The following is a 14,196-nucleotide window of genomic DNA, read 5'->3' as shown; positions in this document are numbered from 1 at the left end:
TGTCCGGGCCATCATACCCCTGTATGACCGCTTACTGGGGAAAAACCAGCACAAGACCACCTCACATCGTAAACGTGGTATGTGGAAGGACATCACCCAGGCGGTCAACGCTGTCAGTCACCGCAAGAGGCTAAGCAAAAACGTTAAAAAGCGGTTTAACGACATCAAGCGGCAGCTGAAAAAGAAAATGGCCATAGAGATGGAGGAGGCCACCAAGACTGGCGGAGGAAGCCCCACCACAATAACGTACACATCATATGAGGTGAAGCTCCAAAGAATTATCCCCCCTGAGGTCCTGCCTGGGATGCACATTGCGGATACCGATAGGCCGGCAAGCCCACCCAGAGCTGGTAAGTGTCACCACATGCAATATGAAACATACATGCCAATGTATTTAAACTGCAATGTTATTTAGTATTGTTATACTAATTAATGTGGTGCTGTGGAACTACATAGCCCAGCAAGGTCTGTCAATGGCAATAGTTTACACCTACTTTAAAAATGATCAGAATGCTGGGCCTTGTAGTTCCACAACTGCACATCTATTGTTCCACACTGTAACATTTTTTCTACCAGCTTCATATGTATGTGGGCCAAAAACATTGGTGTACTGGTGGTTTAGCAGTCACGCCTACATACCACAGATTTGCCAACAGTTGTAATGTGTCAAGCAGTGTTTTAATTTTTTGCCTGACTACAGGTGCAAAACATCAATGTAAAAATATGAATAGTAAATAATATAGCCCTAAACCAAAGGTAAATTTGTCCATTATAGTAATTTATGTGATGATTTTGCACAAAAGCATCTCCATTGCTCGGTACATAAAGTCTGCCGATCTTTCCTTTCACAGATTGTCCGTCCCGAAGTGATCAAGCATCCAAGAGAAGAAGCTCCCATGGTGCCGCATCTGTGGAAGCAGGTAAATGTTCATACCACAGGCCATTACACAGTGGGCCTTATTCTGGTTGGTGCGGCCAGGCCGTACGCGTACGTTCCGGGGTTTTTCATGATCTGCGCATGCATACATTCGCTAATGTGCAGGCGCGAACACTCCACAACGCTTACGGACGGGTCTCTCCGTGCGAAAAAACCTGTACGCGAGAGTACGGGCATTGGGGGCGGCATAGGGGCGTGTTGAGGGGAGCGGCCGAAATAATGAGGGAAAATGGGCGTAAACATGGGCGTACACGGGGGTGTGCACCAAAAATGAGCGGTGCTACTACCGCACGATCGACTAAAGCACCGTTCATTTCGGACACAAAACAGGCGGCCGCCAACCGCCACCTCAGACCACCCCTACAGATACCGCATGCCAGCGTGCGCCTGGGTTTGCTAATTTACGCTGATTACTACTCAAACACATACACCTGAATGTAATAACCAATGCTGCAGTCTATTAAGTCAAAACCATGATTTCACTACCTGCAAGCCACACACAGCACTCAAACACATTGGAAGCTTATCTTTCTATACTTCTCTACATTTAAAGGTTTGTTTAATTTAAGCTAAGAATCTTTTTAAGACCTGCTTATATATGCTAAGGTAGCTATTTGTTAAACAGTTATACACATTCACTACGTGCTTTCATAGACTTTACACAGTAGCACACTCAATCTACACAAGTCGACATGTGTCAACGTGTTCACTCTAATACAAACATAGGTTTTGTATTTATGATACAATAACATAAACCACATCTAACACCTACAAAGGATGTTTCAGCAATGTTTTAAGCCCATGCCCACTATTTTGCACATTAATTAATTCAATCAATTAATTAATTTTCATAATTATAGTTGAAAGGCAAGATTTGCAGGTCCATATATGTGAAGGGTATGTCAGCGTACACGGACGTACGCTCACTCTCACGAGCGGTGACATAAGCTGAGTTTTCTATTGAAAACAATAGGGACCCGTCCGTGCAAGCTGGCGTACGCTCAGATAGCCGCAAGAAGTCGGTGGGAAGACGGACGAGAGACGTCCGTAAACGGTGGCGTACGCTCAATTGTACGACAGTTGTCGGAGTGTAAGGGCTGGCCCGTCCGTGTACGTTGGCGTACGCTCAATTGTACGCCACTTCCCTTTGACGTTGTTTCTGGCCGTACGTATGCGGCTGAGTTGTGGGTGGACTTAACCCCAACGGCCGCGTACGGATAGCGTACGTTAATAGCGAACGTACGCACGTTTGGTCGCTACGATCAGAATAACCTCCATAAAGTACACACACCCATGTCACATCAAATAATAAATCACATTACAGTCATCTCCAGCTGCTACATTGCAACGGACATGAATGTAATGTCGTCTAGCCATGTCAATGAAGATTATTGTCAATGTTTCATGCAGGATCTGGGTCCATTTGTAAGTACATAGTACCCCTAGGTATGGGCGTCTACCATCTCTGACCCTTTCCAAAACAGTACTGATGACAGAAGGGACAATATATGCATCTGTACTTACCTCTTTCTCTGTATCCACAGGTACTGTACAACTAGGACAACAATCTGATATGCCGGAGGATGACCTAGAGATAATTCTGGAACCAGTAGACACGTTTGCGGCTGAGGAGGAAATAAACACATCATCACAGAGTGATCTGCCACCAAGTGGGGTGACTCCAAACCCACCCTCACCCAGAAATACTCCCCCTACAGCTGCTTCTGCTGCCCAAGTAGCTACCTCCTTGGTACATTTCAAGGACAAACAACTAGAATTTATGGCCTCCCAAAGTCTGGAAATGGGCAACATTAAGGGGTACATGCGTGACACCTTTCTACAGTTGAGAAAATTGTCTAGGAGTGTACGGGTTGGTGTAGGCACTATGCGTAGGCGTATGGTAAATAGCATAGACACCCGTCTGGCTGAACTTAGTTCTGCTGTAAGGGAGCAGAATATCCATATTGGCAGCCTTGCACAAAGTATTCATTCAATTAGTCAATCGTGTACTGCGCAGACCAATGCGTTGATCGCTATGCAGGCACAAATCCATCAAATGGAGGTGTCAGGTGTCATAGGTGCAACTACATTTACAATTAGTAGTGTATCTAGCACACCAGTAAGTGACTCACCAACTTCCCCACCCCGTCGGAGTATTAGGACCCGGGGTGGCGTGTGCGCAGGGTCAAGAGGTGGTAGTGCACGGCCTGACGGAGGAAGAAAATAATGATACTCTTTACTTAGAACGGCGCCCACAATTTTGATCGTGGGCATCGTTAGTAAAAAATCGCGGGCATTTAATGCACTAAAAAATCGGGTGCGATGCGACCGACGCGATGCCCGCGATTTCCCATAGGGAACAATGTTAAATGTCTCAATTGACCCGATTTTCCTGTTCAATGCCTCAATTGACCCGATTTTTCCATAGGAAACAATGTTAAATGGCCCACAGAGGCCAAATAGGCACCCTGAAGTGTGAAATGGCCCCCACAATAGTTAACGCCACCCCACGATCAACGTGAACACGAAGCGTGGCGAGCGGCGGCGGTACTCGTCCTACGACCTTTTCATACCCCCACTATCCACGTCGGCGTGGAGTTGAGAATAGAAAGTGTGGCGAGCGCAGCGAGCCACCGAGCCCGAAGCGTGGCGAGGGGACGCGGACAGCTGTGAAGCCCGCGAGGAGACACGTATACCTGTGAAGGTTTCCGCGCTTGCCACACTTTCTATTCTCAACTCCACGCCGACGTGGATAGTGGGGGTATAAAAAGGTCGTAGGATGCGTACCGCCGCCCCTCGCGGGCTCGCTGCGCTCGCCACGCTTCGGGTTGACGTTGATCGTGGGGTGGCGTTAACAATTGGGGTGGCCATTTTACACTTCAGGGTGCCTATTTGGCCTCTGTGGCCCATTTAACAGTGTTTCCTATGGAAAAATCGGGTCAATTGAGGCATTGAACAGGAAAATCGGGTCAATTGAGACATTTAACATTGTTCCCTATGGGAAATCGCGGGCATCGCGTCGGTCGCATCGCACCCGATTTTTTAGTGCATTCAATGCCCGAGATGGCCACGATGGGCGCCCTTCTAGGTAAAGAGTACCAAAATAATTATTGTCCTTTAAAAAAATTTATAATGCATTTACTATGCTTGCATTTTTATTAAAAATTTCTATTGTTTGCGACTGCCAAATGCAGGTTATGTATGACATAATATACTGTAGTAAAAATGTCACAACGCATACCATTTTGTCTGTGTGTTATTCTTCAAACATTTGTGGTGTGATCTGTTCCATAATGTAATAATATATGGTCAAGGTATTGGTGGAAGATGCTGTTGTCTCTAATCTGGCCCGTCCGAGGTTGTGGAACTACATATTTCAGCAAGCTGTGGCAGTCATGTTTTGAGCTGTCATGCTTACAGTGTGTCAGGGAATGCTGGGACATGTAGTTCCACAACAACAGGTGAGCCATAGTTGATTGCACAAAAATTACATACATGTTGTGAATATACTTACAAGGTTTTTTACAGCAAGGGATAGGTCTGCACCACCAACTGTACCCTTGGACTGTGTCTATTGGGCTAAATGTGGGGGCAAAAAGATGTTAGTGATAAATGTAATGTAGGTGAGTTCACTTCCAGCAAAGGTACATGTAGGAATAGAGGGCACATGTGCTTACCAGAAAAGTAGTGCCTGATGATGTCTGTACGCACCAGATTCCCCCTCTGCGTACCCCTCACTACCCGAGGTGTGGTAGGTTGGGCTTCCTGCACGACTGCTGCATGATCCTCCTCCACATAGGCTGGTTGGTATAGGGCTATGTTGTGTAACATGCAGCAAGCCTGGACGATCATCACTACTTTTGCAGGGTGGTAAAGCAGCAAACCAGATGACCGGTCCAAACACCGGAATCTACTTTTCAACACTCCAAACGTACGCTCCACCACATTGCGGGTTGCAATATGGGCTTCATTATACTGGTGCTGTGCAGGGCCATCAGGGTGCGCAAAGGTGTCATGAGCCAGGAAAGACACCCATATCCTGAGTCACCTAAACCAAAGAAAGGAAGTTATTGCCTTATATGGTAAGGTATGTGCAGTGGGCAAATAGTATTTACTTGGTCAAGAGTAGTAGGCTGGTGAAAAGTGAAACACACACACATTTCAGCAGGTACAAAGACAAATAGAGAGGGTAATATGTAAAAATTTACTTACCAAGTAGCCAGCCCTCTGGTATTTGTTGTTGGGTAAATCGGTTCCAGAGGCCGGAGTGTCTCAGAATATAGGCGTCATGGCAGTTCCCAGGGAAGCCTGCAACCACACTTAGGATTTTGAGATGAGCATCACATACAACCTGCACGTTCAGGGAGTGCTGCCCACGCCTATTGACATAGACGTGGCCTCGTACGTGTGGTGCCCTAATCCCAATGTGTGTGCAGTCTATAGCTCCCAGCACGTGAGGGAATGCTGAGAGTCTATAGAAAACAACCTTGTGGTCCTGCCACTCTGACTCTGAACTGGGGAATCTGATGTATGTCCGCCACAACTTCTTAAAAGCAAGTAACACTTGAGTAAAATGCTTTGAGAAAGTGGCCTGTGATACCCCCAAGGACCATGAGGTCACGGACTGAGTGGAGCCAGTGGCCAAATAGTAGAGGGTACACATTCATTTCTGCAGCCCAGACACTGCATAGTTGCCCCCCCCCCAAAAGGGTCCAAATCATCTCTCACCTGCTCATATAAGTTCAACAAGTTATTGCGGTTTAGCCTAAACATCCCCACAACCTGTTGATCCCAAAGGGAGTCCAGGTACAGCCTAGCACGATACATACGTGGGGTACGCACTATTTGTGCTGGTACCTGGTTCTGGTGCGCAGCTTCCTCCCTCCTGCCCAGCTCCTCCAAATGGGCCAAATACAAAATGAGCAACTCAAATCCACTCTGCACAATCTCCATGTCTCAAACCCTCACGTGTCCTTAATGATGTGGGGGTATATGTAGGAGTGTTTGTGAGTAAAATTAAGGACACCTGTGATGACATTAACCATGTGTGCACTTGACCAAATTGAGTTCTGGGCCAAATTGCCCAACAGAACCTGGTCAGAACCTGGTCTGAAAAAATGGCGATTATTAGACACCTTAAAAGAACTCCCATTCCATTAAATAAGCGAATTGTATACTTTTCTATTGGAAAACATCTGGATGCGATAAAAGTGCGAATTTTTACCGCACTTTCAGTACGCATGACGTATCGCAAAAAATATGCGATTTCGGGACCTTTTTGCATCACATTAAATATGCGAATTCACGGAAAAATGCGATTTAGCCGTTTTTTGGAGTAAAAATCGCCAAAAAACACAACTCTCATTCCATAGAATGTCACCCAAGATGTCATCCTCAGCTTCCGATTCCTCACCACCTTCAGTGTATACTGTACATCCTTTTCCTCACAGAGTATTAATTTGTCCCTGCTGGAATCCACCATCACAAACAAGTCTACTTTCTGGAGGCAATAGCTGTTATATATGGAGAAATTTATCATTCATTTTGATGAACATCATCTACTCCACATTTTGTGGAAGCAACCTCATACGCTGATCGCTGACAAGGTACCGCTTGAGCTGACAATTTTCTCAACAGAAGATCTTTGCACTTCTGCAGAATTGTGTCCACCAGAAAGAGAGATACAATAGCAAATTTTTATGAAAAACTGGCGCTGTTCAGTATTAGCTGCTGGAGCAACCCTCAGAGACTCAAAAATGGTCCACAAATTTTGCAAGATCTGGAGAACCAAAAAATACAAAAGAAGATCTTGCAAAATTAGAAATGCGGACCATTTTTGAGTTAAAAATCTTGGTCCCCAATGGACCCAATATTGATTTCGAATACAAATGGTTTATCTGATATTAACCATTTTTTATTTATTTATAGGTGTATTTATTTATGCCCACTAATATATTGTTTATTTCTCCATGTTTTGATTCCATACCCGGCTCAATACAAGACCTGATGTGTTATATTCTTTGCTATCATGTGTGTTCCAGCTGCATGAACTTGTTGCAATTACCTGTGTAAAGATCAGTTAACGAGCTGGGCTTTAGGTAAATCACCATTATTGGTGGAAAACTGTTATGTGACAATAATACCAGCTTTAAAACCATAGCATGGGAGATGAGCAGCACATCTTGATAAAGGACTCGTCCAAAACGAGTTGATGGATTGCTGCTAGTGCTGATACACCATCGGCACACTAACAGCGGTGGGACGGTTTACCGGGGAGTCTTCCCTTCCCTGCGTCTGCAGCACTTCAGATTGGAGGATAACAACTTTGCTCCGGCTGGATCTAATATACCGCCTGCTGACTTTTACCTGTGGACTTTTTAACTTTATTATTCTTTGGGCCGTTTTAATAATTTCCTTTTTTTACTTGCCGGTGTGGGATATTCAGAGAACCCATTATGTGCACTCATGACAGAATTAAAAAGCAGGTACTTGTTTCCTAGCACGGCCACAAAGATCATGATCGTGGGCATCGTAAGGAAAAATCGGGGGCATCGCGACCATCGCATGCACTAAAAAATCGGGTGCGATGGTACCGACGCGATGCCCGCGATTTCCCCATAGGGAACAATGTTAAATACCTCAATTCACCCGAGATGCCCCCGATTTCCCATAGGAATCAATGTTAAATGGCTCAATTTACCCAAATCTTCATAGGGAACAATGGGAAATTGGCCAGAAAACCCAAAAAACACAGCTGAACAGTGAAATGTCCCCCCAAAAGTAGTTTACGCCACCCCACGATCAACGCGAACCCGAAGCGTGGCGAGCGCAGCGGTACGCGTCCTCCGACCTTTTCATACCCCCACTATCCACGTCGGCGTGGAGTTGAGAATAGAATAGTGTGGCGAGTGCAGCGAGCCACCGAGCCCGAAGCGTGGCGAGCGCACGCGGATACCTGTGAAGCCCGCGAAGGGACGCGTTTACCTGTGAAGGTATCCGCGTCCGCTCGCCACGCTTCGGGCTCGGTGGCTCACTGCGCTCGCCACACTATTCTGTTCTCAACTCCACGCCGACGTGGATAGTGGGGGTATGAAAAGGTCGGAGGACGCGTACCGCCGCCCTCGCGGGCTCGCTGCGCTCGCCACGCTTCGGGTTCGCGTTGATCGTGGGGTGGCGTCAACTACTTTTGTGGGGACATTTCACTGTTAAGGGGTGCTTTTTGGGTTTTCTGGCCCATTTACTATTGTTCCCTATGATGATCTGGGTAAATTGAGCCATTTAACATTGATTCCTATGGGAAATCGGGGGCATTGCGGGTAAATTGAGGCATTTAACATTGTTCCCTATGGGGAAATCGGGGGCATCGCGTCTGGACCATTTAAGCTTTTTTAGCCGCATACGATGCGACCAACGCGATATTGACTTTTTTCAATGCATTTCAATGGGAAAATCGGGGGCATTGCGTCGGTCGCGTCGCAGACCACTAAAAATGACACCCGATGCCCGCGATTGTGGCCGTGCTAGGAAACAAGTACCAAAAAGTAAGTGTTTTATGCTCCAATTGACCCTTGGCTGAATCCTTATATGAATATTTAAAGTCAAAGATACCTTTATGTGCATATGAGATAGAAATTTAAAGTAAGTGTGTTTTATTACCACTAAGAGAAGTGCGGGAGTTGGTACACATCATTTCAAAGACACTGCTATGTGAATGCGTGACAGAACCTTGAAGTAAGTGTGGTTCCACAGTAATTGCACTGCTTGCTTGGATCTCTACTTCACATACAAGTTTCACAGAAGCGCTGGTTTACCCTAACTGTGTTCTATAGAAAGAGAGATACATTTAGGCTTTAAACCTAGGATTGAGCATGGTGGCAAAAATGTAGTATGCTGATTTCAACAGACTGACCACCCATAAATGCTGGCAATGAGAATGGAGGGCTTCATCCACAAGTCCCACATACTTAGCAGAATCACACCGTTTTAGCTCCTCCTTCACTTTCTCCAGCTGCTTCTGCAAAAGCCTGATGAGTGGAATGATCTGACTCAAGCTGTCAGTGTCTGAACTGACTTCATGTGTGGCAAGTTCAAAGGGTTGGGGGAACCTTGCACAACATGGAAATCATTCTTCTCTGTGCTTGTGTCAGGTGCAATCCCTCTCCTTTGCCTATGCCATCGGTGGATGTATAGGCTTCAATGGTCTTTTGCTGCTACTCCATCTTCTGAAGCATATAGATGGTAGAGTTCCACTTCATTACTACCTCTTGCTACCTCTTTGTGATGGCAGGGCAGGTTCAAGAGGGTTTGCTGGTGCTCCAGTCTTTGACACGCAATCACTGAATATGAAAGTGGCCCAACATTTTTTGGGCCACTGACAGCATCTCTTGCATGTCCGTTTAAAAAAAAAAAATCTGCAGCACCACATTAATTGTGTGAGCAAAACATGGGACGTGCTGGAATTTACCCAGGTGTAATGCCGCACAAAATTGGTGGCATTGTCAAGGAATCACAAATCCCCAGGAAAGTGTAAGTGGGGTAAGCCATTGTGCGATGTTTCTCTAAGAGGTATTCAGTGGTGTGCCTTGATCTGGTATCCGAGTCTGGTGGGAAAACCCGAGCCAGACTTGGATCGGAAAGCTCTGAACCCGCTCACCCCTAAAGAAAACTTTTGCTATTTCTGATGTATTACCAGCTTTCCATCTGCCCCATAGGACATTTCTCACTCTTCCCTTCATATGATAAAGGAGACTGAAAAAAGTGTTACTGATAATATCTGCAGCATCCAGAAAAAACATCTTGCACATATATAATCACTGTGGTCATCCTACTCTTTCTACATTTTGTTTTTTTTTTCTGTATTCAGGATGGATAAGCTGTATCTCTTTGCTTAGTGCAGTGGTAGCCAACCCTAGCCCTCGAGAGCTACCAACAGTTCACATTTTCCAGACAACCTAGCTGCTGCACAGCTGCACTCATTAATCACTGACACATTTTAAAAGATACACAGATGGAGCTAATTAGCTCACTTGTGATTCTGTGGGGAGACCTGGAAAACATGCACTGTTGGTAGGTCTCGAGGACTAGGGTTGGCTACCCCAGGCTTAGTGCATATGTGTTATTCTTGTAAATACTGCATTGAGGAATACTGGGCTACTGTCCTGGATTGGCCGGGAGGCTTATGAAAATTGGGAGCTGCCAACGGAAAGGTAGGCAAGTCTTCCCCACGCAGCATCCTGCATCCCTTGCTTTCATCTGTGAAATAGGGCAGTCTAAAGCAGTGATGGCTAACCTTGACACTCCAGCTGTTGTTGAACTACACATCCCAGCATGCTCTGCTACAGTTTTACTACTACCGATGCAGGGCATGCTGGGATGTGTAGTTCAACAACAGCTGGAGTGTCAAGGTTAGCCATCAATGGTCTAGGGACTAGTTTGATTGCACCATCATAGCCCTGCCCCCCCACAACAATGCCGGTAATCTGGTCAATGAATAGAGGGGTCACAATGATGCAATCACCCCATGTTGTACCAACTGGGTTGCCCCTTCCAACATGGAGCAGATGGAAAGTTAGTAGGTATAGCTGATACATTTATTATTGGTCTGTGACTATACTCAGGTATTGTTGGAGACCCCAGTAGTAAACCTATTATGCTACTGTAAGTCAACTTTTCCTATTCTGTATTGAGGATGTGTTGGAATGCTGTAGTATTCACCTGGGGGTTCCCTGTATAAAATAATGTATTAATTCACAGCATTTTACTTTTACCACATTTTATGTTACATCCTTATTCCAAAAAGTGAAAAAAGTTGTTTTGGGGAGATTTTTCCTAATTTATAATAAAAAAAAGGTACTTGTATAGTTTCACAGCGCCGCCCCACGCACAGTCTGTTTGAAACTTGGCAGCCTGCCAGAGGTTCTGTTTAACTGTGCGCGTGCCCCTCTAGCTCGCTCTAGCTTGTAAGCTACGTATTGTCAGCTTATGTTATCAGCGTAGCGGCTGGGCAGCAGCAGCAGTGCGCTGCCCAGGCGCTGACAGGTCACTGTGGTACTTGTAGTTCCACAGTGAAATAGGCAGCCCTGCGTACCGCTGACAACGGGGGCATGTAAAAGTGGACACCCCGGGCACCCCCCGGCACACCGCTATCAAAGGGGGAGTCCCCCATGCAGACGCTAAGGGTGACATTCTATGGGATGAGATTTGTGTTTTTTGGCGATAAATAGTAAACAAAATGGCGCTATCGCATTTTTCCGTCAAATCGCCAATTTAATAGGATGCGCTAAGGGACTGAAATCGCATATTATGTGCGTTAACGCATGCGGACCAAAAGTGCAAGATTAATTTGCATTTATATCGCATCCAGATGTTTTCGTACAGAAAAGTATACAAATCGCTTATTTAATGCACTGCGTTTTCTCAAATCGCACTTTTTAGGTGTCTAATAATCACACTTATTTCAGACCAGGTTCTGTTTGGTGATTTGGCCCAGAACTCTTTTTGGTCAAGTGCACACATGGTTAATTTCAGCACAGGTGCCCTCATTTTCACTCACAAACACCCCTACATAAACCCCAACATCATTAAGGACACCTGTGAGGGTTTCAGACGGAGATTTTGCAGAGTGGTTTGGAGTTGCTTATCTGTGATGTGGCCCATTTGGAGGAGCTGCGCAGGAGGGAGGAAGCTGCGCCCCAGATCCAGGTAGCCCCCCGACTACTGCGTACCCCACGTATGTATTGTGCTCGGCTGTACCTGGACTCCCTCTCGGATCAACAGGTTGTGGGGATGTTTAGGCTGAACCGCATTAACCTGTTGGACTTATATGAGCAGGTGAGAGATGATTTGGACCCTTTTGGGGGAGGCAACTATGCAGTGTCTGGGCTGCACAAATTAATGTGTGTCCTCTACTATTTGGCCACAGGCTCCACTCAGTCTGTGACCTCATGGTCCTTGGGGGTATCACAGGCCACTTTCTCTAAGCATTTTACTCAAGTGTTACTTGCTTTAAAGAAGTTGTGGCGCACATACATCAGATTCCCCAGTTCTGAGTTGGAGTGGCAGGACCACAAGTTGCCTTTCTATACACTCTCAGCATTCCCGCACGTGAGACCAACGGATGCAGCTGGTGGTGCTGACCTATCCCTTGCTGGTATCAAGCTTGTAAGTACATTTGATACATGTATGAATTACGTTTGCTGTCAAACATGGCTCACTGGTGTTGTGGAACTACAAGGGCCAGCATTATGAGCAATTTGAAAGTAGGAGCAGGCAATTTCTTGTGCATGACCTTGCTGGGCTATGTAGTTCCACAGCAGCACTTTACTTAGCATAACAATTCAAGTGAAGAATACAGTTAGAAAGCATTGGCATGTTTATATAAGTTTGCATGTGGTCCCACTTACCAGCTCTGGATGGCGTTTGCGGCCTATCGGTATCCGCCACGTGCATGCCAGGCAGGACCTCAGGGGGTATGATGCGCTTCAACTTCACCTCATACGATGTGTAGCACACAGTGGTGGGGCTTCCTCCGCCAGTCTTGGTGGCCTCCTCCAACTCCATGGCCATTTTACTTTTCAGCTGCCTTTTGATGTCGTTGAATCTCTTCTTGACATTTCTGACCAGGCGCTTGTGCTGACTTACAGCGTTCACCGCCTGGGTGATGTCCTTCCACATAGCCCTTTTGCGCTGTGCAGTGGTCTTGTGGTGACTTTTCCCCAGTAACCGGTCAAACACTGGCATGATAGCCCGGACAAGTGCAGCATTTTCGTCATAGGAGAATCGGACCTTTTGGCCACTTTTTGTGCGGCCAGCTTCTACCTCCTCCTCCTCATTTTCGAATCCAGCCATGTACCCCTCCTCCTCCATGCCAGTGTCTTCCTCCTCCTCACCACCATCTTCCTCCACCTCTGACATGTGGCCCTCCTGCAGCTGCTGTGGGGTATGGTCAAGGTCTTGGCTATAGGATGGGGATGCCAGCGGATCCTCCACCTCCTCCTGCTGGGGCTGGATGGCCAGGGCATGGACTGGGGCTGGCCTTGCTGTGGCCATGCTGCCTGCCACACTGCTGGCTCTCCCACTTGGCTGGCTGCTGCCACTGCTCCCTCTGCCACTGCTCCCTCTGCCACTGCTCCCTCTGCCACTCCTCACTCTGCCACTGCTCCCTCTGCCAATCCTCACTCTGCCACCAACACCTCTTCCTGTACTCAGACTGCCACTGCTCCTCTCCATGCTCCTTACTTCCTATCAAAGAGTGAAATGGCACCAGTGCCCCTTTATATAGGGGGTGTGATGCATAATGGAGGGGACAGAGGTGGGCCAATAGGTTGGGGGGTTCTAAGTCATGTGGAGACAGTTTTGTAAATCGCACTCCGGTTGGTCCAAAACTCGCACATGACCGGCGTAATAAATCGCACTTTTTTGTGACTTAAATTCGCACCACTTCGCCGCAAATCGCACCACTTTGCACTTTTCAGCCTCCAAAGCGCATCCCATTAAATATGCGAATTTGTACCAAAAAATGCGATTTGAAAAAGGGCGAATAGCGGCGATGTGGTGCGCTAAAAAAAACATGCGCATTTATCTCATCCCATAGAATGTCACCCTAAATTTAGACGCAAAAGCGTCTGAAACCCGGACTACCTGCAAGCCGCTAAGAAGGGGTAGTCAGGATTCAGACGATAAAGCGTCTGAAACCCAACTAACTGGTATCCTCTAAGAAGCCGGGGTTTCTGGACTTAGACGCTAAAGCCTCTTAATTTAGTTGGGACTAGGGGTACATCTAAATTTAGACGCTAAAGGATCTAAATTTAGTTGGGTCTAGGGGTACACTATTGAAACCTGTCCACAGTGGCACTAGTCGACGCAACAGCTGTCGACTGTGTAAATTCCACTATCCATTGCAACCCGAAGCGTGGCGAGTGGCGGCGGTACGCGTCCTACGACCTTATCATACCCCCACTATCCACGTCGGCGTGGAATTGAGAATAGAAAATGTGGCGAGCGCAGCGTGCCACGAGCCCGAAGCGTGGCGAGCGGCCGCGGACACCTGTGAAGCCCGCGAGGGGACGCGGATATCTGCGCTCGCCACGCTTCGGGCTCGGTGGCTCGCTGCGCTCGCCACACTTTCTATTCTCAACTCCACGGCGACGTGGATAGTCGGGGTATGAAAAGGTCGTAGGACGCGGGCACCTGTTAAGCCCGCGAGGGGCCGCCGATACCTGTGAAGGTATCCGCGGCCCCTCCCGGGGCACGCTGCGCTC

The 14,196-nt window shown here is 47.0% G+C and overlaps 1 long non-coding RNA gene across 1 annotated transcript; it reads right to left on the bottom strand.

Annotated features, from left to right (window-relative positions):
• Positions 1 to 727: 727 nt before the first annotated feature.
• On the bottom strand, positions 728 to 4,903 carry LOC146079731 (uncharacterized). The gene is made up of 3 exons (XR_014474720.1): positions 4,615 to 4,903; positions 4,452 to 4,516; positions 728 to 908 (listed from the first exon to the last, which is right to left on the bottom strand). It is a non-coding gene; the product is annotated as an uncharacterized LOC146079731 (long non-coding RNA).
• Positions 4,904 to 14,196: the final 9,293 nt, after the last annotated feature.

This window comes from Crinia signifera, chromosome 5 (assembly GCF_055691185.1).
Source record: "Crinia signifera chromosome 5, ASM5569118v1, whole genome shotgun sequence".
Classification (NCBI taxonomy): Eukaryota; Metazoa; Chordata; class Amphibia; order Anura; family Myobatrachidae; genus Crinia; species Crinia signifera.
This window is presented reverse-complemented; position numbering and strand designations above follow the sequence as displayed.